This window comes from Equus przewalskii, chromosome 15, assembly GCF_037783145.1.
Source record: "Equus przewalskii isolate Varuska chromosome 15, EquPr2, whole genome shotgun sequence".
Classification (NCBI taxonomy): domain Eukaryota; kingdom Metazoa; phylum Chordata; class Mammalia; order Perissodactyla; family Equidae; genus Equus; species Equus przewalskii.
The window spans coordinates 84621202-84647565 of NC_091845.1; the positions used below are offsets into that span (position 1 = coordinate 84621202).

General features: G+C 40.9%; 2 long non-coding RNA genes across 14 annotated transcripts in view; one reads left to right on the top strand and one right to left on the bottom strand.

The window, feature by feature from the left end:
- The first annotated feature begins 102 nt into the window (after window positions 1–102).
- LOC139076025 (uncharacterized) lies at window positions 103–1730 on the top strand. The gene is made up of 2 exons (XR_011527228.1): window positions 103–241; window positions 427–1730. It is a non-coding gene; the product is annotated as an uncharacterized lncRNA (long non-coding RNA).
- A 573-nt stretch (window positions 1731–2303) lies between these two features.
- Window positions 2304–26364, bottom strand: part of LOC103551402 (uncharacterized) — a 34900-nt gene continuing 10839 nt past the window's right edge. For 6 of the 13 annotated variants that reach the window (XR_011527233.1, XR_011527239.1, XR_011527242.1 and 3 more), the window contains exons 3-5: window positions 16204–16303; window positions 14979–15123; window positions 2304–2624 (exon numbers count right to left, since the gene is read on the bottom strand). This is a non-coding gene — a long non-coding RNA (uncharacterized lncRNA). Of the gene's footprint in view, window positions 2625–14978; window positions 15124–16203; window positions 16304–23057; window positions 23177–24376; window positions 24471–26364 lie in introns of all 13 variants that reach the window. The other 7 variants (XR_011527231.1, XR_011527234.1, XR_545005.2 and 4 more) reach the window with 2 other exon arrangements.

The following is a 26364-nucleotide window of genomic DNA, read 5'->3' on the forward strand; positions in this document are numbered from 1 at the left end:
GGCGTGCAAGTCACTGACGTCTACACCGTCTTCTATGTCTGCTGCCTCGATGTCGAAGGTCGAGGTTCCTTGTCTGCTGTGGCTGATGTGGCTGGCTTGAAATACGACAGTATGCTTGACTGCTTAGCCTCCATAACCGGCTCGCCGCAAAAAAAAATGCTGAACGCTATTTTCACATCTTTTTTTGTAAAAGCAAAAATCCTCTTCGGATTTCTTTAGGTTAACAAAAACAGGTACTAATGTAAGTCTTTCCTTTTTTCTTTTTTTTTTTCTTTTTTGAGGAAGATTAGCCCTGAGCTAACATCTGCCACCAATCCTCCTCTTTTTGCTGAGGAAGACTGGCACTGAGCTAACATGAGTGCCCATCTTCCTCTGCTTTTTTTTTTTTATATGTGGGATGCTGCCACGGCATGGCTTGACAAGCAGTGCGTAGATCTGCACCCGGGATCCTGGCTGGCGAACCCCGGGCCACTGAGGCGGAACGTGAGAACTTAACCACTTCGCCACTGGGCCGGCCCCTAATGTAAGTCTTTCTTAAAAGCGAAGAGGTGTAAAGTGAACTTTGGGATAGTGAGGGAAACCTGTATTGTGAAATGATTACCACAATAGGTTCAGCTAACACCCATCTTCTCATATAGATACAATAAAAAGAGAAAATCTCCTTGTGATGAGAACGCATAAGATTTACTTTCTAAACAACTGTCCTATATATCATCCAGCGGTGTCAGCTGTAGCCATCATGTTGTACATTACTTCCCGAGAACTTACCTTATAACTGGAAGGTTGTACCTTTTGACTACCTTCCTCCAATTTCTCCTCTCCCCTACTCTCCGCCTCTGGTAACCACAAGTCTGGTCTCTTTTTCTATGAGTTTGGTTTCCTTTTTCTTTTCAGATTCCACACATAAGTGAAATACAGGATTTGTGTTTCTCTGTCTGACTTATTTCACTTAGCATAACGCCTTCATGGTACACCCCTGTTATCGCAAATGGTAGGATTGCCTCATCTTTTACACGTGAGTAATATCCCATTGTGTATATGTATATATACACATATACACCACAACTTCTTCATCCATTCACCTGTCGATGGACACTAGGTTGCTTCCATGTCTTGTCTGTTGTGAATGATGCTGCTATGAATGTGGAAGTGCAGATATCTTTTCAAGTTAGTGTTTTTGTTTCCTTTGGATATATTCTCAGATGTGGAATTGCTGGATCATATGGTAATTCTGTTACCTGGCCCACCAAACCCATAAGACATTAACCACAACCCTGCTCAGAACAAGCCTAACATATTATCTTTAGCTTACAGGAAACCACAAAGAGAGGAAGGAGGAGATGGCTGAGACATATAGTCGAAACCAGTCAAAACCAGTTGAAGGCAACCTGGCAGTCTGACTTAACCTGACATAGACCCCGCAGCTTATTATTCACTCATTGTAATATATTATCATGATACATAACACACCCACCAGTGCCATGACAGTTTACAACTGCCATGACAACAATGGAAACAAACCACATAAGGACCAAAGACGGACGGCAACCTCATTTCCCAGAAAAGCCTGCCCAGGTCCCCATGTTGCTGTGAATTGCTCTCCTCTCCATCGCCTGACCCCTTACAACGGCTGCTGGGTCGCCCCAAGGGCTGAGAAGTTGATTTGTGAACTTAGTTCCCGCTTCTCCATTCTTTGGCCATTGAATAAAGCTTGTAGTGTTGAACACTCAGTTTTGTTTCAAATCTGCAATACCGAACAGAAAAGACACCCTCTGAGGAAGAAAAGGGCTGATTGTGGGTTCAAGGTCCTCCAGCCCTGGGTTCTTCCTTGGGTCCCTTCTAATTGTGGGTTTAAGTCCCATGAGAGGGAATCGAAACTGGTAACAGTTCTATTTTTAATTTTTTGAAGATCTTCCATACTGTTTTCCATAGTGGCTGCACCAATTTACAATCCCACCAAGAGTGTAGGAGGGTTCCCTTTTCTCCACATCCATATACACGTCTTTTGATGTACATGTGCACCTATTTCTGTTGCATGCATGTCTAGGAGCAGGATTCTGATAACCTTTCTGGTGGTATGTGTATCTTCAGTTTTGTTGGATACTGTGGCGTTTGGTAAAGGATCTCCCTTGTAGCATCTGTGGTACTGTGCTGGTAAGTAGGTGCTTATATAGCTGCTGTTGTACAAAAACAGCATCTAGAGGACAAAAATCTAAGTTATAATCATTCCCAGCACCTGGCACAGGAATAAACAAATGATAAGCATATTTGTTATTCATGTAAAAAAAAAAAAAACCTCAAAATTAGCAGCTTAAAGCAGCAAACATTTATTATCTCATACAGCTTCTGAGGTCAAGGGTCCAAGAGGAGCTTAGATGGGTGGGTTCTGGCTCAGGGTCTCACAAGGCTCCAATCAAGGTGTCAGGTAGGGCTGCAGTCATCCAAAAGCTTGCCTGGGGCTGTTGAATCTGCTTCCAAGATGGCTTACTCACGGAACTGTTGACAAAAGGCCAGTTCTTCTTCAGCTGTTGGCAGAGGTCCTCGCTTCCTAACCACCTGGGCCTCTTCATAGTCCACTAACTGTCCTCATGCTATGGCAGCTGGCTTCCTCCAGATCAAGTGGTCTAAGGGAGAAAGTAAGGCAGAAGCCACCTTTTTTTTTTATACTCTGTCTCAGAATTGACATACCATCACTTTTGCTGTGTTCTATTGATCATACAGAACAACCCTGGTAAATGTGGAAGGGCACTACAAAGGGCACGCATACCAGGAAGCAGAGATTACTGGGCTTAGAGGCTGACAACCACAGTAGGCACTTATTCAATGTCTCAATGGATCAATGAATGAAGAAATGAATGAGTGAAGTGACCTCCTTTGGACCATATCCCAAAGCTCTTAGTGATCCAAGAACCAAAATGAACTCATTTTTCTTAAGGCAGCCTTGGCTATGATAAAGTCATCTCTAGACACTGATTGGGACCACAAACAGCACATGAGAGAGGTTCCCATGCCGTATTTACCCACTCTCTGAATAGAACGACATTGTCATTTTTCAGGAACATGGACTCAGACCAGAGAAGATGGAATAATTGACTTGAGGTCACTGAGAAGGTCAGATGACTCAAGGGTAGACTCCCTGTCCACGGGGAATCATCAGAGTGAGTTTTAGATGAGCACACCTTCTGGGTGCTGTTGAGTTGTTTGGGATGCTGAGTCTTCTCTACCTTCACTAAAGGGAGATTCGTGGGTCCAGGAGACGACCAGTTCATAGCATATCAGTGTCTTAAGAGTTTTCCTTTTCTCATTTTCCTAATTTTGGGATGAGACACACTTTCCTACTACATCCTAATCTCTAGTAACTGGTCATCCCCATGGATTTTACAGAAGATTCTCATGTGACTTAATAACTGTGGGCCCTAGAGAAGGGTTCCTGGCCTTTTACCGTCATCTTGTCCTTTTGTCCCACGTTAGCTCCCTGTATGGACTGTCTTTTCCTTAAATTTTAATATCAACCTACTGTAATTCTACCAGTTCTTCTAGTTCCAGCCAAATCTCTACTCCTTCAAGAAGTTTCTCTGATTATTCCATCCAGAGAGTTCACGTCCTCATTGGACCAACCCTCTCTCACAAGTTGTTTCACTCCTGTGGCATCTGAGTTTGTTTTCCTTTTGTTTTTTTTAAAGATTGGCACATGAGCTAACATCTGTTGCCAATCTTTTTCTTCTTCTTCTTCTCCCCACAGCCCCCCAGGACATAGTTGAATATTCTAGTTGTAGGTCCTTCTGGCTCTGCTATGTGGGACGCTGCCTCAGCATGGCTTGATGAGCAGTGTCATGTCCACGCCCAGGATCCCAACCAGGAAACCCTGGGCTTCCAAAGCAGAGCACACAAACTCACCTACTAGGCCATGGAGCCGGCCCCTGAGTTTGTTTTTGAAGCATTTAGGTATGTGCAGGACATGTCATACATATTTTCATTCTCTAGTTCCCCCAAATAAATATTCCTTAAATGAGTAAATAAATACATTTGCTTTCATTTAATCGTAAAACATTCAAAAAGGTCTCTTTACTCTTGAAAACTTAAAGATGAACACTTTTGTAATATTCAAACTATTTTTCAATCTTTTGTTTGTTTTTTTAGTTTGTTTTTGCTTTTTATTGTGACTTCAGACTTTAAAAATGTTACACTTGAAGGCAGGACACAGATACTGTAAAATTAACAGGTTACACATGTGCAGTGTTGATACGCTTCTCCTTTAACAAAATTAAATTCACTAATCACATTCATTTCTAAAGCCCTTTGAAATTGTGTGTCATGCTTATGGGTGGCCACATTCCAGAGAACTGAGTATGTGCTACGAAACGAAAGGAGGCTTGGGGGTGGGGAGGAAACCCTTACAAGGCAAGAGAACTGAGCATGTGCGAGGTTCTGTACCAAACAAAGGAGGGCAGAGAAGTGCAGTTTTAGAAATATCGAGGGGAACGAAAACAGAAAGGGAACTGGAGAGCGGGGCATGGCTCACCACACTCAGGAGATCACCCAGAATCCACAAGTGGAAAGGGTGCACTCAAGGAAGGACGCTCCTTAATCAGACCCTTCTGGCATCTCTTTACCAGGCCCTACCCTTTGGGGATGCCCAGACCAAGCCATCACTCCTCACACTCACTGACTCCTGAGACCCCTGCCCTTTACCTGACACATGTTCTGTCACTCTGCATCAGAATTGTGGCTTTGGGTTTTTGAGAGGTGATGTGGTATGGGGAGTCCAATGGAGCTGGAAGAATTCTGGCTCACTTGCTTAGAAGCTGGCAACTTACTCAATCTCTTGCAGCCTCGGTTTTCTCCTCTATAAATTGGGGATAATAACACCTACAATGCAGGTATTATTGTGGATTACAGGTATAGCAGGCATTGCAGGATTGTTGTGAGGATTACACACCAGCGGGTACTCAATCGACAGCAGCTCTGAAAAGCAGTGGCGTGGTGGCTAAAAGCATGGCGTCTGGATTAGACGGTCTGGGTTTGAATCCTTGTTTCATTACCTACTCTCTGTGCCTACTCTCATTACCTACTCTCTACTTAGTATCTCTGTGCCTGACTTTCCTAATCGATCAAATGGGACTAATAACGATAGCATAGTTTCTATCTCACAGAGTTGATGGAAGGGTATGCTGGTGATAATGCAGTGCCTGTCACATAAAAAGCATTCAGGAGATGGAAGTAGCAATAGAAGCTGTTTCTGTTATTATTTATGATAAAAGATGCAGCGGAGGGCAGCAGTTACGACTATGTACTCTGGCACTGAACTCCCTGGGTTCAGATCCTGGTTCTATTTTCCCCCAGCTATATGAGGCCAGAGCCTCCATTCTGTAAATCTATCTGTAAAATGGTGATAATAATAGTACTTACTTCGTAAGATTAAATAAATTCATATATGTAAAGTACTTACATTCATATATGTAAACAATACATGTTAGCCATTATTATTATAAATTCCAACAAGCCATAGCTCCAGTTTTTATGCATTTCAACGGGTAATCTTAAAGCTTGATACTTTGTACAATTAAATAAAGTTAAAGTTTATGTATTCTGTGGTGATTAACCTGAACTACCAGTTCCCTTGGAAATGAGCCAGGCTTTCAACCACAAAAGGTTTTCAACTGGGTCCCAGCTGACCGTCTCTTCAGTGTCTATGTGTACAGCAGATGGTGAGCTGCATTTTTTAAACTACTCCTTTCAAGTTCTCAGGAAAATTAAATGCCCTCATCGCAGGAGAGTGCCCTTGCCTCAGCCTCTCGCTCCCGCTCCCGGGAAGAGAGCTCACAACCAGGCAGGCTGGGGAGTCTCCCCGGTGCCACAGACTGCAGTTTTCAATGACACACCGAAAGCCGGCCTCTTCACCTCACATTTTCACTCTGCTCTCTGGCTGTACTGCAGTAACAGGACAAGTTGTTCGTTCAGATACCGGAAAGGCTGACAGTCCAGGAAACTTTTTTTTTTCGTTTCTGCAGCCAATAATCTTGCAGCACGATGATGTCACCCAACAGTTACGCATATGACTTAACTGTTGGCTAGGTGACAGGAATTCCACTGACACCGAGATCACAATGAAACTGCTTAGCTGCTAAATTAGTCATATTGTACGTTACCGATAAGTCCCTTTTAAACTGATTAACTGCCAGTTCAAACAGCGTTATTGTCTATTAGGGAAGTCAGGGCCCCATTGCTCACAGTTTAAAGGACCACAGCCAGCATTCTAGCACTGAAAAAAGCAAATCAGGTGGTTACTGAATTTGACAACATCACAGGCCACTCGAAGAGGGACACAGTGAGAAAAGGAAACACTTTCTATCCTCTGTTTTCAGGGAAAAATTGGTAGACTATCTCCTGGACTATGTCCTAAAATGAGTCATTTCAATCTCTTGATGACTTTCCCAATCCACATAAGATGAGAATAGGATTCTGTTCCTGAATGAAGACACGGATTATTTAGTGCTGTTTTCTTTTTCTAACACAAGCTGGCCTCTGTCCTACAATTCAACCACACTGTGAAAGGGGATTTTTACTGACCACAAGCCATGAGGTAGATGCCACTTATTCCACAGAATCAGTAATTAAAATAATGCTTACATTTTCCCATTTAAAAAGTAGTACGTGTGTGAGAAAAAATTTAGGAAATACTAAAAAGTACGAAAAAAGAAGGATAGCTCCCGCCATCTCACGCTCCCCAAAACAACCGTAACTAAAACTTTGTAAATTTCTTTCAGCTCCAATACATATTGAATGAATACAACCACCTAACAAACTCCTTGCCTGGCAGCATGGTGGATGTCAGGCAGAGAAAGATAAGTAAGATTCCAGGCCTCTCCCTCAAGAAGCGCACAGCTTAATGTAATGGGGTATCTGAACACAAAAGAGGCATTTAGCGCAGGCTGGAGAGAGCGGAATGTGGACTGGAGGAGACGGAAGGGATTACCAGAGCAGATGACAGAAATCCTAGAGAAGGGCTGCTCAAAGCGTGGTCCACAGGTGACACCGGATCTTCCAAGCTTTGTACAGAACCTGAGAGAAAGCATTTAAAACTTCCGGGGAAATTTGACAGAGTAATTGTATGTCTTTTGAATCGAATAGTAATTTTTTAAATTGGACCTGCATTTTGTACGTCTTTTGCATTTCATTTTGGTTGTATTTATTCTTATTGTATTTTCAAAAAATCAGTCCACAATAGATTAGAAATTAAAATTGAAATAGATTAGAAATTAAAAATGAGAAACTCTTCTGTCACGACAAATAGTTTGAAAACCACTTTCCTCAAGGACACAATCGCTTAGTTAAGGGTAGGGTAACCAGCCGTCCTGGTTTGCACTAAACCTGGCAGAGTCCCAGGCAAACGGGGATGAGTCGGCCACCTCACAAGTGTCTAATTCCAAGAAAAAGTTAGCTTCACGGGAGACTAGATCAGATAAAGGAGGAGGAGTCCTCAAAGCAGTGAGAGAAGAAGGTCTCTGCGAGCTGAAGGGAGGTGCTGGTGTTCAGGTCAAGAGGGTTCCCTAACGGCTGGGAGGGATCATTGAAAAGAGAGCCACAGCCTGCTACCCAGACTCACTTTCTAAATTCCAAGATGGAGAGGAAAATCCTGTGAGATTACACACACACAAATTGAAAGGAATAAGATAATTTAGGAAAGTGGTAAAACATGGTATCTATAATATTACATTTCTTTAACAAAAAGATCTTTGCTTTGGCTTCCTAAGAGAGAAAAGAAATAAGGAAGAATTGTCCTTTATATTATAACCAGGAGGGTAATAAAATGGAAATAGAAAACAATACCATGAAAGAGGGAAATGCAAACACGTTCACATAATTTATTTGATTTGGCACCAAATTTGGCTCTAAGCTTCCTGGTTGGCGATGGGGAGGTTAGGAATCACAGTCATTCGAGTGGCTGTCATTATGATGAAGGAAGAAGTATTTGAGTTATTCAGCACGACAGTCCCCGCCCCAGCACTGAAATTTAAAACACATTCACTCAAAGAGTTTAATATTGGGGGCCTCGAGTGTTGTGGTAGACACTGTCCTCAGTAGCATTTCTCACAAATGTGGGAGTGAAAGTCATGTCTGTGCTTCTTATAGAGATCCTCATTAAAACCCGTGAAGGGTTTCAGGATGTATGAATACATTATAGCCTAACGACCTTATCTGATGCGAAGCTAGATCTTGGAGCACCCTAGAGGAGAAGATGACTAGTATGTCACTTACTCTCTTCTGAATATCATTTCTCTCAGCAGGACCAATGTAATAACATAATTTGAGGCCTCATAATGTCTGAAAAGAAGTTACTCTTGCTCTTTCTCACTGATTAACAGTATATAAAAATCTCAGTTTCAAAGGAAATACAGTTTGACTTTGTGGAGCCAGCCTTTTTAGTGCTGATATTAGCATTAGACATCAAATTTGTGTGAGATTAGGCTATTATGCTTTCCATAATGAGTAATATTTTAGTAGTTATAAATAGCATTAACACTCACTTTTACTTTTCCTCTGGCACCCTTAATAAAACTATTAAATATTGTTACACTTTCCTTAATGCAAATGGAATTGTTTATCAAAATATTGTCATAATACGCAGTCCTAATAATTTCAAGGTAGAAAAACTTCATTCACAGGCCATCTGTTTGAATAAGCAAAAATCAATTTGCAAATCAAGTAAGTCATTATGATCACTTTTTGTAAAATATATGTTTGTATAAACATAGTATTTATAAATACATAAGCATAGAAGAAAGCATTAGAGAGATATAAGGAAAATGTTAACTCTGCTTATCTCTGGGTTTGGGTGACTTTCATTTTCTTCTTTTTACTTGTCCATAGGTTTAAATAACTTGCATTATCTTTGCAAGAAGAAAAGCAGGATGATTCTTGTTTTGCTGGAAGGTCTGTAGGGCGAGAGCAAGTACTGTTTCTGCATCATTCCTGAAGCTCATTAGCCAGGTGATTTTCCTGCACCGCCATCCAGCCCTTGCATCACGGTGCCCCTTCATGGCCTACATGATGACTTGAAGGGTTGATGGTTTAAGAAAGAGTGTAATTTTGGTTGGAGACAATCCTCAACCCTGCCTCGTTAGCAGCTATGTGACTTTGGGCAAACTTTTACACTTTTAATTCTATGGTTCCTCATCTTCCAAATGGAGACTGGATTGTTGTGAGCATAAAATGAAATCGCTGACACATAGTAAAGGGCCTGGAACAAACCAGGTGCTTGATAAATATCATATGCCACATTGCTTGCCCCTTCCTGAAAGGGATCGTCCTGGCTCTGCAGACACTGGTTCTCTTCCCCACAGGAGCTTCGCATAAACCTGGTTTCAGTCCAATAAAGTCCAAAAGTGTTGGAGGAATAGGGAAGCCCACAGTCTCTCTTTTCCCATGTTCACTACTTAGAGGCTGAGAAAGGGAGAAAAAGAAAGGCTTACCGAGGCTCCAGTGAGTATCAGCAGTGTCATGTGTGTTACGTTGCTTAAGGAAGGCTCCATATTTTCCCAATCTCTTAAACATCTGTAAAGTCTCAAGTTTCTACCTTATTATTAATGCATTTGCCTCCTGAGAATTATCTTACTTTATATCATCATTCACCTGAAAACAGTTTCTGTATGCCTGTTTTTATTTTCACATACTCCTAGCTGTGACTTAGAAGTTTGGTTGGTTATGTCATTATCACAGGTCACATTTTCAGAACTACATTTCGTAGCATTTGGGACCCTAGAAATGTAAATTATATTTTTCTATCACTTCATCTACATGTCAAAATGGCTCTAATCTTCATTTTTTACATTAATTGGTTTGTAATCAGTCTCTCTAATATATGTTAAGCACGCCTTACTTAAATGAGTTTTATTTGATGTGGAGAAAATTAGACAGAAAGATAATGAAATGGACGTCTCTAATTATTAGGCCCCAGTTTTGAAAACTTGACTACACTTACCTTTCTAAAAAGAACTGAATCTCATCAAATTTACAATGCAGAAAAGTACCCCAGTACAAGAACGTTTCGGGGTCTATGACATCTTGTTGTCTTTACAACTTTGCCTCAATATTTCAGGCAGAGACAGTTAAGCAATTGTAGCAAGGCCTGCGAGACCCAGGAATGGGGCCTCCCTTCCTAATGATCTATTGCAGTTGTATTGTACATGGATTGCACAACAAAGGTTTCTATTTTCCTACTTTTTTTCTTCACTCCCTTCAAACCTCACCCTTTCTCATCTTTTATACTTTTGTTTCCCTGACATGAAAACTCTAAGAAGGCAAATTGCTAACTGTACCCCTCAAAGCTCCAAAAAAATATGATATAATTAACCACATAACATGACCTGCATCTTCTCCCCAGAAAGCTTTCCCAGCAACTTATCTACCAAGGCTTGGTTTTCTACAAACACATTTCCTAGGAAATGTCCCCAGATGGCATGTGAGCTTTCCATTTTAGACAAGCTGCCTTGATCAGGTGTCACCCAACTGACCTGCTTTTCTCCACCTTTATTCTCAACACAATGTTGTCTCAACAGACTATCCGCTAAGCCCTGGTTTTTCTTCACTGGAGTCCATTCTCAGCCCTATTCCTGCACCACACCTGCCACATGCACTGGTCACTAACATATCTTTTGTTATTTCCTCATGATACTTATAGAGCCTCTGAGCAACGTTGAAACTCTGTAATCATTTCCCCAGCGTTCTCCTCCAATACATTGGTTGTATGGAGCTTGGCTTTGGGTTTGTCATCACCTCAACTCCTTTTTTAGTTTCCTGTTTGCTGGGAGACAGCTCTCAGCTCCCTACCCTGTGCTCATCTTGCAGGCTACATATCCAGATCATCTTTAATCATACCTCTCTCACTATCCAAGGAGTAGTGCTTCCAGCCCAAAGCAGTGAACATGAACAACAGGGAGAGAAATCAACAGGGGCTCCAGGTGCTCTTAGACCACAGATCATAGAGTAGAGGGATCCTTGATGCCATCTAGTGCAATTCTGCCATTTTACAGACGACAGAGTTGGGACCTCAGAGTTTTAAGTCACAGACTATTCAAATGAATCAGTACCAGAGCTGCCAGGAAGAGCATTTCTAAGTGGTTAAAATCATTGACTTTGGAATTCTATAGACCTGGGTTCAAATCCCAAGCTATGTGGTCTTGTACAATTAATGTAAACCCTCTAACTCACAGTATCCTCACTATTAAAATGGGAATGATAACACCCATCTTACTGGATTATTGAGCTGGATATATGGTTGCTCTTAGTTATTAACTAGAATCCAACTATATTGACTTTTAGTCTAATGCTCTTTACAAGGTAATGCCATTATTACGATTCTAGTACCAACCTTCCAAGATTCCAATTTTAATTTTTACTAATGGTGGTGTGACTTTGAACAACTTATTTACAAAACTGTGCTTCAGGTGATTAATCCATAATGTAAAACTAATAATAATACGTAGTGTACAGGCAGTTGTGAGGATGAAATAGATAATCCTTGTAACTATAGCATTTCACCTGGTGTCTGGCATATAGGAAACAACAAAATATTGAATAGTTCTACATAGTCTCAAATGCCCAGAACAAATGCATGAATGGTCAGGATACTCTTCTGCCACGTACCCTCAGAAGCAGATCCAGGGTTATATACTTGGTTCTCTTTGGCCCACGGTACCCAGGTTCCTTCATTCAAGCTGGGCCTTAAACAGTAGGTAGCATTACAGCATGTGGCTACAGAAGAAAAGATGTTTTCCACCAAAGCAACAACTACAAGGCAAGGAGAGATAGGGCAAAGTGCATGGCAGGGCTCTTAAATCCTAACTAATTGTCTGGTTTCAAAGCCTTCAAAGTGGCCTCCCCTCTTGTCCATCATCCTTGCTGCTGCCAGAAATAAAATACCAGTTTGAACATGACTACAATCCTGCCAATTTCACTGCTCCTCAGTAAATTCAGAACAAAGTCCCAAGTCCTTAGCACAACCTTCCAGGCCTGTCAGCCTCTCTTCCTGCCTGCCTTGCCAGCCAACGGCCCTCCCCGAACCACTTGCACCTGCCTGAATCATCTCACTCACCTTCGGCCCTTTGCACAGGCTGTTTCCTTGGCCAAAAACATTATGTGTCCCAGTTGGCCTTCAAGACTCAGTTCAGAGGTTGCCTGTAGGAAGCCTTCTGTGACACCCTTTGTCTACTCCCATCACCGCTGCCAAAGAGCAGAGTTCCTATTTGGAGGTCCCATAACAGCCTACATTTATCTCAAGCACAGCTGGTAACAATGGGATTCCATGTTTGTATCTCTCTCCCTTTAGAATGTGTGTTCCCTGACTACAGAGTCTGGGCCCTTCCGAGGGCCCACTGTGTGTCATGCACAGTTGTAGAAATCGGGAATACAAAGAACAAGAGAGACAAAGTCCCTGAGAATGGGGTGTAAATCAGACAAATAACAAATAGACAAATGCGTAAATAAATATTTCCAGCTATGTTTATGAAGTGCCATGAAGACAATAAAATGACACAGTGTGCTGAAGAGAGGTAAGGGAGGGGAGGGTCAACATAAGATAAAGTGGTCTCATCATAGCATTTGAGCAAAAACGGATGAGGAGTCAGTCATGCCCAGGAATACGCAGGGCAAGATTGTTTCAGGCTGAGAGAGGAGAAAGAGCTCATAAACATATGTTGAAGGAAGGAAGGGACTGGCTGAGATCTAGTTCAAGGACATAAAGGGGACTGAAACTCCTCCCATATAGAAACCAGGATTAGACTAACTTTTCAGTCCAGGAATATAAGGCAGAGAAAAGCACCAAAATTATCCCATCTATTTTGGACTTGGGGCCTTTGGAGGGCTGGGGGAGTGGTTAGGGACTAGGCTGAACTGGTGACCTTAGGGTGAAGTAGACTTCTATAAACCAACATTTCTTGAAGAATGTTCCAGAAACGCTGGGCTAGACCTTGGAGTCACCATGAAGTCTCAGTTTAGGAAGCACTGCTTCTCTTATACTTGTCCCACCCCACCCCCACCCTACCACCACCTAGGCACTCACAATGCACGTGAGTATATCAAAGGCTCTGAATAGCTCAGAATTTGGAAAACCTGATTAACGTTTATTTTCCAAATTAATTTGACCACTGTATGTCATCTGTTTTGTTTGACTATAGCACTGCTTAAATCCTGTGAACCAGTATTTTATGAAATACTGTGGGAAGCTCTGGTCTATATCACTCTCTATCACCCACAAGCCTTGCTGGCATGAACTCTGGCTTCCAGTTACATTTCGTTAAATAAATAAGGGGATATGATTTTTGAAAAGACGCAATAGTTTGGTTTGGACATGTGAAAGTAAAGGGTGCAAGAGTCTCAATAAATCTAATTTCACATTTATTCACCTTAAAATAATTTCAACAGAGTTAAAAACAGTTAATACACAAAAGGATGAATATGTGCAAATACATACTAATATAAGTTCTATGAAAAATAAGAAGTCTGTTCTAAAGGTTAAAATTCAATTTGAATGCTTTCTTATGCACTGTGGATTAGTTAGACATTTTAAATTAAAATTAATAATTTCTGCTCAACCAAGTGCAAAAAAGTTAAGTTTACTCATCACCAAGCCATCTTGCTTATTTTGATTACAACCATTCTAAATGGCAGAACTACTAAGCATTTTAAGATTAATTTTTTTAAATCAAATACATTAGACTTCATAATAATACAGGTAATTAATAGAGGGGAAAATCCATGTCAAAGGCTAATTAACACCACTGACACTCTCCCAGTAGCTAAAAATAAGACCAACAGCAAGTTCCTCCAATACCGGGCTATGTTATATTTAAAGTCCATTTGGGAAACTGACTTGATGTTTTTTGATTAGATTTATCCTAACAAATCTAACCGTGCAAAATGGTTGTTCTAACCATGTGAAAATGTTAAATTTCAGTCATGAAGTTCACATGTATACTATCAGAATATGCAGAACCCACTTCCTAAGCTAAGTTTTTATCATGGCCATCTTTGTCAAATAAATCTTCATAAATTTCCATTTTTCTAATACCTTTAAAATAAAGTGACCTCAAAATAAGTCTTTGAGGGAATGAATACTAGCAGTGTGATAACAATAAATGTTAATAGTGTGATTTATTCTCAAACCAAGTTTCCTCTGGTAAATAGCACATAATTTTGTTACACTCCCAAAACTGGTCTTCAAAACATAAAGAGTAGCTTAATTATTCAGCTGATTAATGTACATCTAATAAAATAAGATCAATGTCATTGTTAACTAGAATTAACCTAAGCCCCCCAAAATATGAATTTATACAAGCCTCCAGTCAAAATTAACCTTTTAAAGTCTACCTTTTATTTGGCTTGTAATAGGCAATTCAGAATTATAATGAATAATTTTTATCGTATGTTAACAAATGCTTGGCTGTTTTCAGCATCTCGATATTTATTCTTCATAGAATAAAGCACTTTAGCACTCACTTCAGTAATTTTTTTTTTTGAAAGTCACTCAGGCCAAATATCAAGGCAGAATATCTAAGAAAATGCTCTCTCAACTGGTAATGGCACATCTATGTGATGGAATATCATGGACCCGTGTAAAACTCACATCATGTGAAGAGAGAATGGTCTTTTCAATAAATGACACTGGGTCAACTAGATACATATATGAAAAAAAATCTTGATCCTCTACCTCAAAGCGTACATAAAAATCAACTTTAGATGTATTTTAGATCTAAATGTGAAAGGTAGAATAATACTTTTAGAAGAAAACATAGCAGAATATCCTCAAGACCTCAAAATAGGCCAAGATTTCTCAAACAGGACACAGAGAGCACTAACCATGAAAGAAAAATATTGATAAACTAGACTATATTAAAGTGAAGAACTCCTATTCTATGAAAAGTCACCACCAAGAGTGAAAATGCAGCCACAGAGTGGGAGAAGATATTTGTAGCACTTACCTGACGGAGAACTCATCCAATGACACAAAGAACTCCTATGCTACTCCTCCTCTTCCAACCACCCCCAGCATGAAAAGCAGACAACTGAAGAGGAAAATAGGCAGAAGCCTTGAACAGGCATTTCACAAAGGAGGACATCCACCATCTGTGAAACATACGAAATGGAAATTAAAATCACAATGAGATACCACTTCCCTCCCACCCAAATGACCAAAATTTTTCTGGATTTCTGTAAGTGAACATATTACCATTTTAATTAAAATGATAAATATGATCTATATACTCCTGTAGAATTTATACAAAAAGAATAAACATATGGGCCTTATCTGTCTAGCAAAAAGACGAATTTCAAGCAATTACCTTTAATAGCCTGACCTTTTTAAATTGAAAATACCAAGTGTTGGCAAGAATGTGACACAAGTGGGACTCTTATACATTACTGACGAGAGTGTGAGATTGCTATAGCCACTTTGGAAAATCGTCTGGCACTATCTAGTAAAGCTAAACATATGCCTATCGTGTAAGGCAGCAGTCCAGTCTCGAGGAGAGGAGTGCATATGTCCACCAGAAGGTACGTGCAAAGATATTCATAGCAGCACATTCATAATAGCTCAGGAGGGGCAAACAACACAAATGTCCATCCAGAATAGAATGGCTAAATAAGTTGCAGTGTACGCATACAATGGAATACTACACAACAGCGTGAATGAGCAAACCACAGCCTTACACAAAAACTGAATGAATCTCACAACTCACTGATAAGAGAAACTAGACCAAACCCAACAACTACATGCTATAGTTTTTATAAATATTTTATGAATATGCTATTTATTTTATAAATATACTATTTACATAAATTCAAAACCAGGGAGAAAAAGTCTGCTTCAGAAGTCAAGATAGTGGTAACACTTGGGATGGAGCACAGTGTCTGGAAGGGGCTGAAGGAGGGTTTTGGGATGCTGGGATGCTCCAATTCTGAGGTGCCTCTTGTGTTCTATTGGTTACCATGGTGTGTTCACTTTGTGACATTCATCAAGCTGCAAACTTACAATTTGTGCATTTTCTGAATGTTATATACTCTAAAAAATCCTGTTGTATACATAGGACCAGGTCTACGGTATGGTGCTAATGAAAAGAAGGATACTGAGTATAATGAACATCACGATCCCCACTGGGGAGAAAAGGATGTATCTACAGCAGTCTGTCTGGAATGATGGATACACACCAAATATTAATAGTAATTCTCCCTAAGGTTTGGGCCTTTTAGTTTTCTCTTTTGCATTTTTTCCGTATTTCCTGGATTTCCTTAAGCGAACATATCATCACTGCAATAAAAAAGATAAATGTTATCTATATACTCCTGCCAGGATTTATATAAAAAGAACAAACCAAACTTATCAACATATAGGTCTTGTCTGTCTAGGCACGAGAAAGAGTTTTAAGCAATTACCTTCAATGACCTGGAAAACTGAGTCAAAACACCAACCTGATATGAAATATATATTATATGAAATATATTATTGAGGATCTGGGAAGCAAATTTGGATAAAGACGGTCAACAAATCGCTGTCTCCTCAATGTCAGGAACTTCTTGCTTTAGGAAATATCTGAAAAATTGCCTCATTTTGCCCACAAAATCCTAGCATATCAATAGCTCACCTACCATTTGGACATTTTAAATATCTCATCAGAAGTCTATGAAATGCATTTTAATGAAATAAGGCACAGGATAACCCAGCTTTTTCTAACGTGAGAAACAGATGAAAATATGTCCTCCTCCTCTCCCTTCTCCTCTTCTCGCTCTTCACTGTCTCTCCCACCTCTCTCCCCGTTTCTTCCCCCTCTTCCCAGGACTGCCCCGAACCGAGCTGGTGCCTCCTCCTTTCCACCCTTCCCCTATTTGGTCTCAGTCCTGAGGGTGCAAGCAGGGCTGGGAGGCCCTAAGCTCAGTTCTCCTAGTGTCCTTGGAACCCAAGCTTAAGTGGAGGCCCCCCTGCCAGCAGAAGACTTGCCTCTAGTCTCTCTAAAACTGAAAGTGCAAGGAGAGAAGAGAAAGGGAACAATTATGGGTTTCTTCTCCCCTTTCCAGCTCCCGCCCCTCCCTCTCAGTCCCCAGCCCAGACCCAGCTATAGGTCAGAACTAAGCAGCTGCCAACCCTGGGATGCTAGCTCGTTCACACTGACCAACACTCTTCACGTGGTAGGTCACAGAGCAGTAGGGGAAAGGGAAGTGGTGACGCAACACCTAAGAGCCACGCTGGGGATGGGGGACCAGAAAGCTGTCAGGAAAACAACAAGATCTGGACAGTGGAATGGAGCCTGCGTCCACACGGCTGAGAGCGGCCCCTCTCACCTACAGTTACAGGAAGTGCCAAGCAGGTGCCGTGTGCAGTACAAGAGAACAATAAATGATTACACAAATGAGATGGCATATATCCAAGTTATCTGAAAACCCTGACATTCTCCAAATATCAGGGATTAATTAGAATTACGAAGATACATTAGGGAATTTTGGAGCAACTCATAATTTTCCTGAGTACAAAAACTCGAAAATCAATAGGCATCCTAGAAACTTCCCCAACAGAAACTCTGAAGCCTGCATCTAGACTTTCCATTTCACGGGGACACGGAAGAGGGGTGGTTTCCACTGGGCCTAGCAGAGGGAACAGAAAGGTCATCTGCAAATACCTGAAACCCCCTTATGCAGGGTGGTGACAGGAGGCTGGGAGACGCAGAGCACATAGGACACTTCAGGCGAGAGCACAGAGAGCAAGAACCAGCCCACAAAAGAAGTGAGGGAAGCTGCAGTTTTGGCCTTGCTGGCACCCCAGCCCCCGAGAACAGAACCACAGCAGAGGAGGAGTGCGCTGGGGCCGGGCTGCCTGGCAAAACTAGGTGAAAATGTCCTGGAGCCAGTGACTTGGTTTGAGTGTCTGATGTCAGAGGGGGATTTGGGGGGGGGGGGAGCACTGATTCCCTTTAAATAACCACAGTATCATTATTATACCTTAAAAACAATTTCTTAATATCAGGAGATATTTTGAAGGCATTTTTATATTAAAGTCTCTCCTTCTGTTTGTTATACCCAAAAGTGCTTGTGCATCTTAGAAGAGTTTAGAAGGGCGAGAGAAAATTTTACCATAAGAAGGGGCCAGGAGATGAAGCTGTATCAGGAACTCTGGGAAGGGCAAAGATCCAGCACGAGAGACTGTGTTATTTGGTTTTTCATATAATACAGCTGTGGAGGGGAGGACAAAGATTGTGCAAGACTCCATCCATAGCTCTAGAAGACTCTGTAGCAATCAGGAGACACAAAGCCAACATTCGAGCTGCTCTTGGTGACACCAAAGAACTGAGAGATGTAGTAATGCGAAAAAGGATGTTTTGTGTTGCGCCTCTCTCAAAGGCAGTGAACGTTTTGATAGTGCAGCCCCATCTACCAAAAAAAAAGTCTATTGTACTAATATAGTATGTGCCCCATAAAAAATTTTAAAAACAGGTATCGTTAGAGGATGAGATGAAAAAATAGAGGTAGACGTTCTCATATTTTTCCTGCACCTGAGTAAATCGTCTTGGGCCCCTCCCTTTGAGCCCGCCGCACTTGACTGTCAAGTGGCTGACAGGGAAGTCAAGTCGGGCAGGTTGGAAATGAGCCTGGGGTGCCTGCACAAAGGCCAGCAGAGGCCCGTGGTCTCAACTCTGCCGGATGTTACAGTCGGCCTGGGAGCCTTTAAGAAACGCCAGGCCCCACCCCATTCCAACCAAATCAGTAATTCTGGGGCTGGAGTCCAGTGCCTCAGCAATTTTTTTAAGCATTCCAGGTGATTCCAATGCACACACAGGGTTGAAAAACCTCCAGTATAGGTGTTGAAAAAAAAAGCTGCTTGACACAAGAATATTAGTTCTGACAAAAACATTCTGTTCTACCACTTTCCCATTTAAGAGTGGGGAAAATGTTTCACTCTCCAGTAAAGAAAGGGTGCAGGGAAGTGAGAAGTAAAGAAATGCAGAGAAACTTTAAAGTAAAAACCATACCTAATAAAATAACAGTGAGGTTCTCCCAGAAAAGGGTGGTTTCATTTCCATATTCCAGGTTCTAATTTACTACCTTTTAAACTGCTCCAATTTTGACAGACCCTATTTTCATTTAACCAAAAACACTTATCTTATTAGATTAGTAAAATTATCTAATGACTATTTCATATTGCAATCATGGTTATTTCATATGTCAAAATAATTAATTCCAACTACTTAAATCTTTCCTGTTTAACCATGTTTATCTCTCAATGGGGGCGAGGTGAGGGAAGCTGGCCTTAAAAAAATAAAAAGACGTTTTCTATCTCTGAGGAACTGACTTCATCAAATTATCCTGGAGGGAAAAGCAAGTACAAAAATGTGAACTACAGGCAGCAGGAAAGTAAAATTCTGCACAGTGAATGACACACCGAATCCTGCAGGGAAATATGCACCACAATACATTATTTCCTGTGGCTTCCTGCCTGAGGAACACTGAGGAACAGAAAAAACTCTTCCAGAAATTATTTCCTCAGCTGTTTCATTATGGATTTAGCATAGGTATTTGGTCAAAATGTTGAATTGAATCATTGACAAATCCAAGGTATATTTACAAATGTTTACATATCTAATTACGAGTGCCACTCAAGTCCTTCGAATGAAGGTTAAAAGAAACGTGAGCAGGAGTCCATTTGATCATAAGCCTGGCATGCTGTGGCAAAGCCATCAATTCACTCATCTAAGTGAAAAGGCTATGAAATCACAGGCATCTTCAGCCACATCCTTAAATTTCACCACTTTACCAATTCCACAAAAGTTGTATTGACATTATCTTTCATGCTGGAAACAAAGTTAATGGTCTTCTGCAGGATACTTAAAGAAAATCAAAGGGGCAATCAAGTTTATTTTACGATGTTTAAAGAAGCTAAAACAAGCTTTTTCCACAAATAGGCTTCATAATAAATTCGGGGAAGTCAGGAGAGAACTGTTGATGGTTGCACACACCTACTGTAGATGGCATTGTGTGTTAGATTGGCCACAGGAAATATTTGCTACGCTGGGGCTAAGATTCCAAGTTAGGACAGATAATAATAGCAATAATTAATATCTTTTTACGATAGTAAATAGTACTTCACCTTTTTAAATGACTTCTGATTACTTATCACCTCCTCCTCGACATGCTTATTGCCATTGTTCAGGAACTCCATCTCTCTCAGCTGGACCGTTCCTGACTAGCGCCTCACCTCACTCAGGCCCATCTCACTGTCGGCAGTGTTCTTTTGACAATGCCACCTGGAGCCTGTCACTCCTGTTACCTATCTCAGAGATGTTCCACCTCTTGTTTCTCACCTCCCACCTTCCCATAGTTACTCCTTACCCGAGCCACACAGAGCCTCATGCCATTCCCCAAACATAGTGTTTGGTTCTAAACTCTATTCCTTTACCATATACCATTCCTTTGCTATCCTTCACGAATATCATCCGTGTCCCCTTTGCCTGACTGGCAAACCCTCACCAGGCCTTCAAAACCAAACCAAAACTTCACCTTGTCTGTGGAAGCCTTTCTGGAAAGCCCAGGGTTGTCTTTACTAGCGATTGTGCTATCTTAACCTTTATACGTAATTTTATTGTCATGCTATCATCATTGTCTATTTCAAAATTTAGGTTCCTCTCCCTCCACCATCATCCCTAATTAGAAAATGAGCTCCTCCGGGCCAGCTGTTCTGTCACAGTCATCTGGGATCCCCAGTGTCCAGCAGCTGCTCAAGTCAAGGAACTGATGAATTCAACTGATGAGTGAATGGAAGGATTTTTGTTCCTGTTTGAGATAGAGAAAATGGAATAATACAAGTAGGAACTCAATGCTCTTTCACCTAGATCAAAGGTGAGAAATCTATTTTACTGTGAGCCAGTTCAAAAAACAAAAATGGTTACCGGCTGCATTTTTTTAAATATGTAAGATTTTGGAAATATTTTTATTGAGTGAAAGAATTCCAATGTGAAAATAGGCACTCCTGGGATGGGCACTGAAGGGTTCACATCTGAGCAGACTGGAAAGGCAGCAACACAGAGATCAATTTGTCATTTTTGTTTTTGTTTTCGTTTGTTTTTAATCTTTCATGTGGAAATCCATTTTGGGCAGAATCCCAAAGCTGAGTAAGTGGCAGCTTGCTCTTCATGAACCACGGAGGACCACAGGGCCACCTGGTCCTTGTTCCTTAGGAAGACTTTTCTTCAAAGGCTGACTGTTCCTGGCGCCGCTCGCTAAGGGGCCTCTTCAGCCCCTCTTCCAAAGTGGATCCTTCTGCCTCCTCCACAGCACTGCCTTTGTGGGCCAGGTGCTGGCGTTAATACTTAGCAAGGCAAAAAAAGTTGCTCCCAGCAGCCTTGCATAAATAATACCCTAGGGGAAATACCTGTATCTATGAATAGTTGTTTATAAACTATGATTCACAGGGTCTCAAGGGGTTACATAGCAAGTCGGGAGACTGGTTGGATGGGCATGTTTTGACTATTCCATCACGTACAGGCCGTAGCATTTCTGAAGTCTTCTCACGGTACCAGGCCACACGTAACACATGAACACTCAAGTTGTGTCTACAAGACATCAAAACAGCTATCTAATTTGAGCAAATCAATTATCTTTTAAAGCATATCCATCTAGGATGGGAGAACTGGTTGTTTTGCATCATGTAAAAGGTAAAACAAGCATATATTTAAATACGTATTTTAATTCTGCACCTGATTCTATTAGAGTTGAATAAGCACCATCATAATATGACTCAAATGATTACTGTTGTGAACCTGTGACGAGGTTCCTACCTCAGAAGGGAGGGAACTGATATTTTTTGAACATCTGCCAAGTGCTTTATAAGCATAATTTCATTGAATCACTCAGCACTGCTATGAGGTGGGTATCATATAGCCCCATTTTACAGATCAGGAAATTATGGTTCAGAGAGGCTAGGCAACTTTTCTGTGGTCACATGAAGAACATACTATTGAGCTGGACTTTGGCCTTAGGTCTATCGGTCTACAAAGCTAGTGCTCTGTCCTTCAGCCCACACCTCCGCCAGAGGCCCCCAGAGTTCCAAGGAACCCAGAAGCTGAGCCAGAGCCTTTCTCCATAACTGCACGTAAGCCATGCCAGACGGCTGAGTGTGCATCATTAGTCCCACACAGCTCAGGAAAGGAAACGCCTCATCTGTTTAGAAACTCGGATGGAACAACCCTTACCAGAACACAACATTAACCCAAACTCGACTTCATAAATGCAACAAGCAGTGAATTATCACCCTGAGAAAAGACAAATTTCCCCACATTTGGATATTATTAGATCACCTCTTAACTGTATTTTTGTGTAGTTAAACTGTTTTGTTTATTTTAACCAAAGTTATACATGCACATAGTTTATAGGATCCAGCTTATATTTTTTTTCGTGAAAATAACAGTCCCTCATGCCTCCCCCCAGCATCTTTCTCCCCACTTCAAACAGCCATATTCAGCATTTCTGGCTATTTTATTTCACTTGTTCCATGAGTTGGTTGATTGACGTTTTTGGTGTTTACTTTCACAACTTTAAGTGTGCTATATTTGTTTATATTGCTAATCTGATTTTTCAGGTGTAGGCATTTTCCATGACTTCTCACGTAAGAGCATAGCTTTCTTTCCCCACCTGCTCCCTGCCCATCACGCAATCCCCCTTCCCATCTCTTGGTCCACTCAATACCATTAGGTCATGTCTGTTTGGATTAATACTTGGTGTCTATTTTATAGTAGATGTAGAAAGGTTATAAGAGCTAAGTTCTATCATATGTAGACTGGAATTCTTTTCTTTTTGGCTCAAACTTTTGTTTCCTTGGAGTTGGTTTTGTTTTGTCAAATAGTCTGCATACTATTATTACTTTAACCCCAAACTCTCCAACAATTTGTTTAACCTTTTTCTTAAAATGCTCAAACATATCAGGAATTCTTTCATTTTCATCTTCTTACAGAAGTCTTTCCTCACATCTTGTGACATGTGTGGAGCAGACAGATGGTCCTGGACACCAGGTGCACACTCACCACCCAGGCTCTCCCTTCCTTTTCTCCTGGGAGCTCCCTTTGCCTGTATCCTGTATCCATTGTCTTCCTTTCTCTTGCTTCATTCCTTCATTTTGGTGGGGCACATCCTGGAGTAGCTTCTGGGAAAGGGTGTATGAGAGGTAGAAACTTTTGAGACCTTACATGACTGAAGCTCAACTTGCTTTCTATGTTTTCCCATTCCCAAATTTCCAACCTTCACCTATTTTCTATATCCTCTGCCTCTCACACAATTTGTTACAAATCTCTTAAACAGGTAGGCCCAAGGCTGACCAGAGTAATCCAGTAACAGTCTGGAGAACGCAATACAAGAAGTACTTTGTGATTCCTGCATTTGGATTCTGAATCCCTTTCTGCCACAGTTGCATCTTGCAGTTATCGTACATTTGTCTCTCCTGCCTACATGTGTTCCTACTTAGGATTAACAGCTCTCAGTTTTGCCAAGGTCATTTTGAATTCCATTCTTATACCCTTAAGTGCTAATAATGCTGTATCTTAGCATCAGCCATAAACTAAGCTTCATAAATAGCATCCAAATTATTAACAAAGCACACAAAGTACCACTAGACCCTCAAACTCGCTGCCATGTCTTCTAATAGCTAACTCGAAATGACTTCAAATCATTAAACAATGGGAAAGCTTGAAACATATGACATAATTGTTTCTTCATAAAGAAAAGAATAGTTTGATAGTTGCGTTTCAAGGTCCGAGTTCAAGGGGATTTATCCTGTTGTTTTTGCAAGGGTGTTCAGCTTCTACTTTTCAAAGGCAATCTCTTCTCTTATTTAAAAAATTAGGTAGCACATAATTCTTTTTCCAGACCTCAAGCATCGATTCTATTAATACTAAACAGACATAATTGAAGAGGCAGCAGGGCATAGTGAAAGAGCACTTGCTTGAAGAGTGAGAAGACTAATAGTCCTGAAGCTTATCTGTGATCCAATGTGTTGGCTGTACTAATAATCCAATATTTATTAATCCATCAAATGTGTCTTGTGCACCTTTTATGTCCAGGTACTGTTCTAGGCACTGAGGCAACAGAATGAGGAGGACAGACATGGTCCCAGCCTTTGTTAAATAGGACAACAGACTCTGAGCAAGTAGCAAGTTGACCATTCCAGTAACTTAACCTCTATGAGACTCAGTTTCCTCATGAGTAAAATAAAGAAGATAATAATACCACCTCTTTGGTTCAAACGAGGTAATATAGTAGAACACTTTACAAGCTCTCTTTTTTCCAGACAAACTACAAGCATCTACTAGCTTTGGCTTTCCAGGGGCAAGGAGCATATCTTACTCACCTTTGTAACCTTAGCAAGCAGGCAGTGCTGGTCAAGTTAGCAGGAACTCAACACATGTGTGCTGAGCAAGCGACAACTCCAAAAGAAGATGAATCTATATTTTCAAACAATGGAAAGTCTTTTTGTTTTCTTACCAAGATTATCCACCCATTCGTGAACTAATGAAACTCATGCAGTAGAAACACATAAAGTATTATTATAGTAAAATGTTTCCATTTAGCACATATTCATCATTAAGGTGTATACATTTGAATAACTGAAATATTATAACATTTAAATTTTTATCTATTCCATTTCATATAGCAAGCAATTGTCCCTAAAATAATTTCTGAGGGTGGAGTGTAATTTTGAGAGTGTTTGACAAAATTATTTAAGATTTTAAAAACACCCTAAATAGGACGCCCGAAACAAGTCAATTGCTTTAAATTTTAAACTGAGACGTAAAAAAAAATTGAATCAGCTCCCAGCGAAGTTTCAGACTAGAGAAAAATTTTCTAACGATGCTAAAACACATCCAAATAAGTGTATGGAAATGTCAGCTGACCTGCTTCCCAGCAAATCTACAGGACTAATGGACTTTAAATATTTGAAAATTTGTACAGTAGACAGAGTTTTGCCATGGAAGGTAAATGTTTTGGCTTTATTCCTCCAGAGGCCCTAAGGGATAAGCTGTGATTTCTGTTCTTCTCATGGAACCACAGAGCGGAAGGGCTGGGAGGGGCTCAAGGAATTGTCCCGTCCAGCCTCCTTATTTTTCGGAGGAGGAAAAACAGAGGCACAGAGAAGTGAGATGACTTGCCAGTTGCGGAGCTGGGACTAGAACCAAAGTCTCCTCTTCCCTGGAACAGGAAGCAGCAGCAGCCTGCTGAAAACATTGCCTGCTATCCCGGGAATTTGCTGGTCTGCTGTGTGGAGAGAGCCTGACCCTGGAGAGTCCAATTCCAAGACAGTTACACATACATTCCAGCTAAAGATGCATCTTTATTTTAATTGAAATAGAATGACAGACCAACACCTCCAGTTGTTTTTTTTTTTTAACAATAGAAAAATGAAATTCTTCATCTTGTGTTATAAAAGCTCCACTCCTTAATATCAGCAAACAGAAAGTCCTCCAGAGAGGCTTCTCCAACCACAGCAGCGGTTCCCGACGCCCCAGCCTAAGTAAGTGGTGCACCCAAAGCCTGTACCCGCCCCCTCCTCCTTCTTTCTCAGGGCATGTAAGTGCCCACTTCCTGCCCACTTCCTCCCCCACTCAAGAATCTCACTGTCAGCAGCCCTGCTCCTCAAATTCATCCATAACAGGTTCAACCCCTTTCTCTTGGCCTCTCCTTTCACCATCATGAGATCTCAAAACAAAACCAAAACCCAGAAAGTAGTTCCTCTTCACAAGTTTGAGGACACCTAATCTGGTGGTTCATAAGTTATAAAATGGAGAAAAAGAGAGAACATGGCCCCAGGGAGCATCAGATCCAATTCAAATGTGGCTCTGAATCTAAACTCTTGAGGAAGTCCTCAGTGTCTCTGAGGCTCAGTTTCTTCATCTCTACACTGGAGATGATAATGCTCGTCCCATAGAATTGTCGTAGAGATTAAAGGGAGACACATTCAAGTGTCCACACACTGCACATGCTACTCACTCGTTCTTTTCCATCTCTCTGCTACTCACTTTCTCTACATTTTCTAGGAACCCAGCTGAATATGTAGGTATTGCCATTCACTATACAGTTCTCTCCACTTTTACACATATTTTGAATTCCCCATTATAAAAATTTCTTAATAAAATAATCTAAAATGGTCATTTTCTGATGTTAGCAATGTTTAGCAAACACAAATAATCTTTCAATCACATAGATTGGGGTAACGTATTTTTAAAAAGAACAATAATTTGGAAGCTAGAGAATATCATTTCACTCAAATTGAGACATCATAAAATAGCCAATGTTCTTAAGGTTTTATTCTAATATGTAAGCTATATGACAAGGCTATAG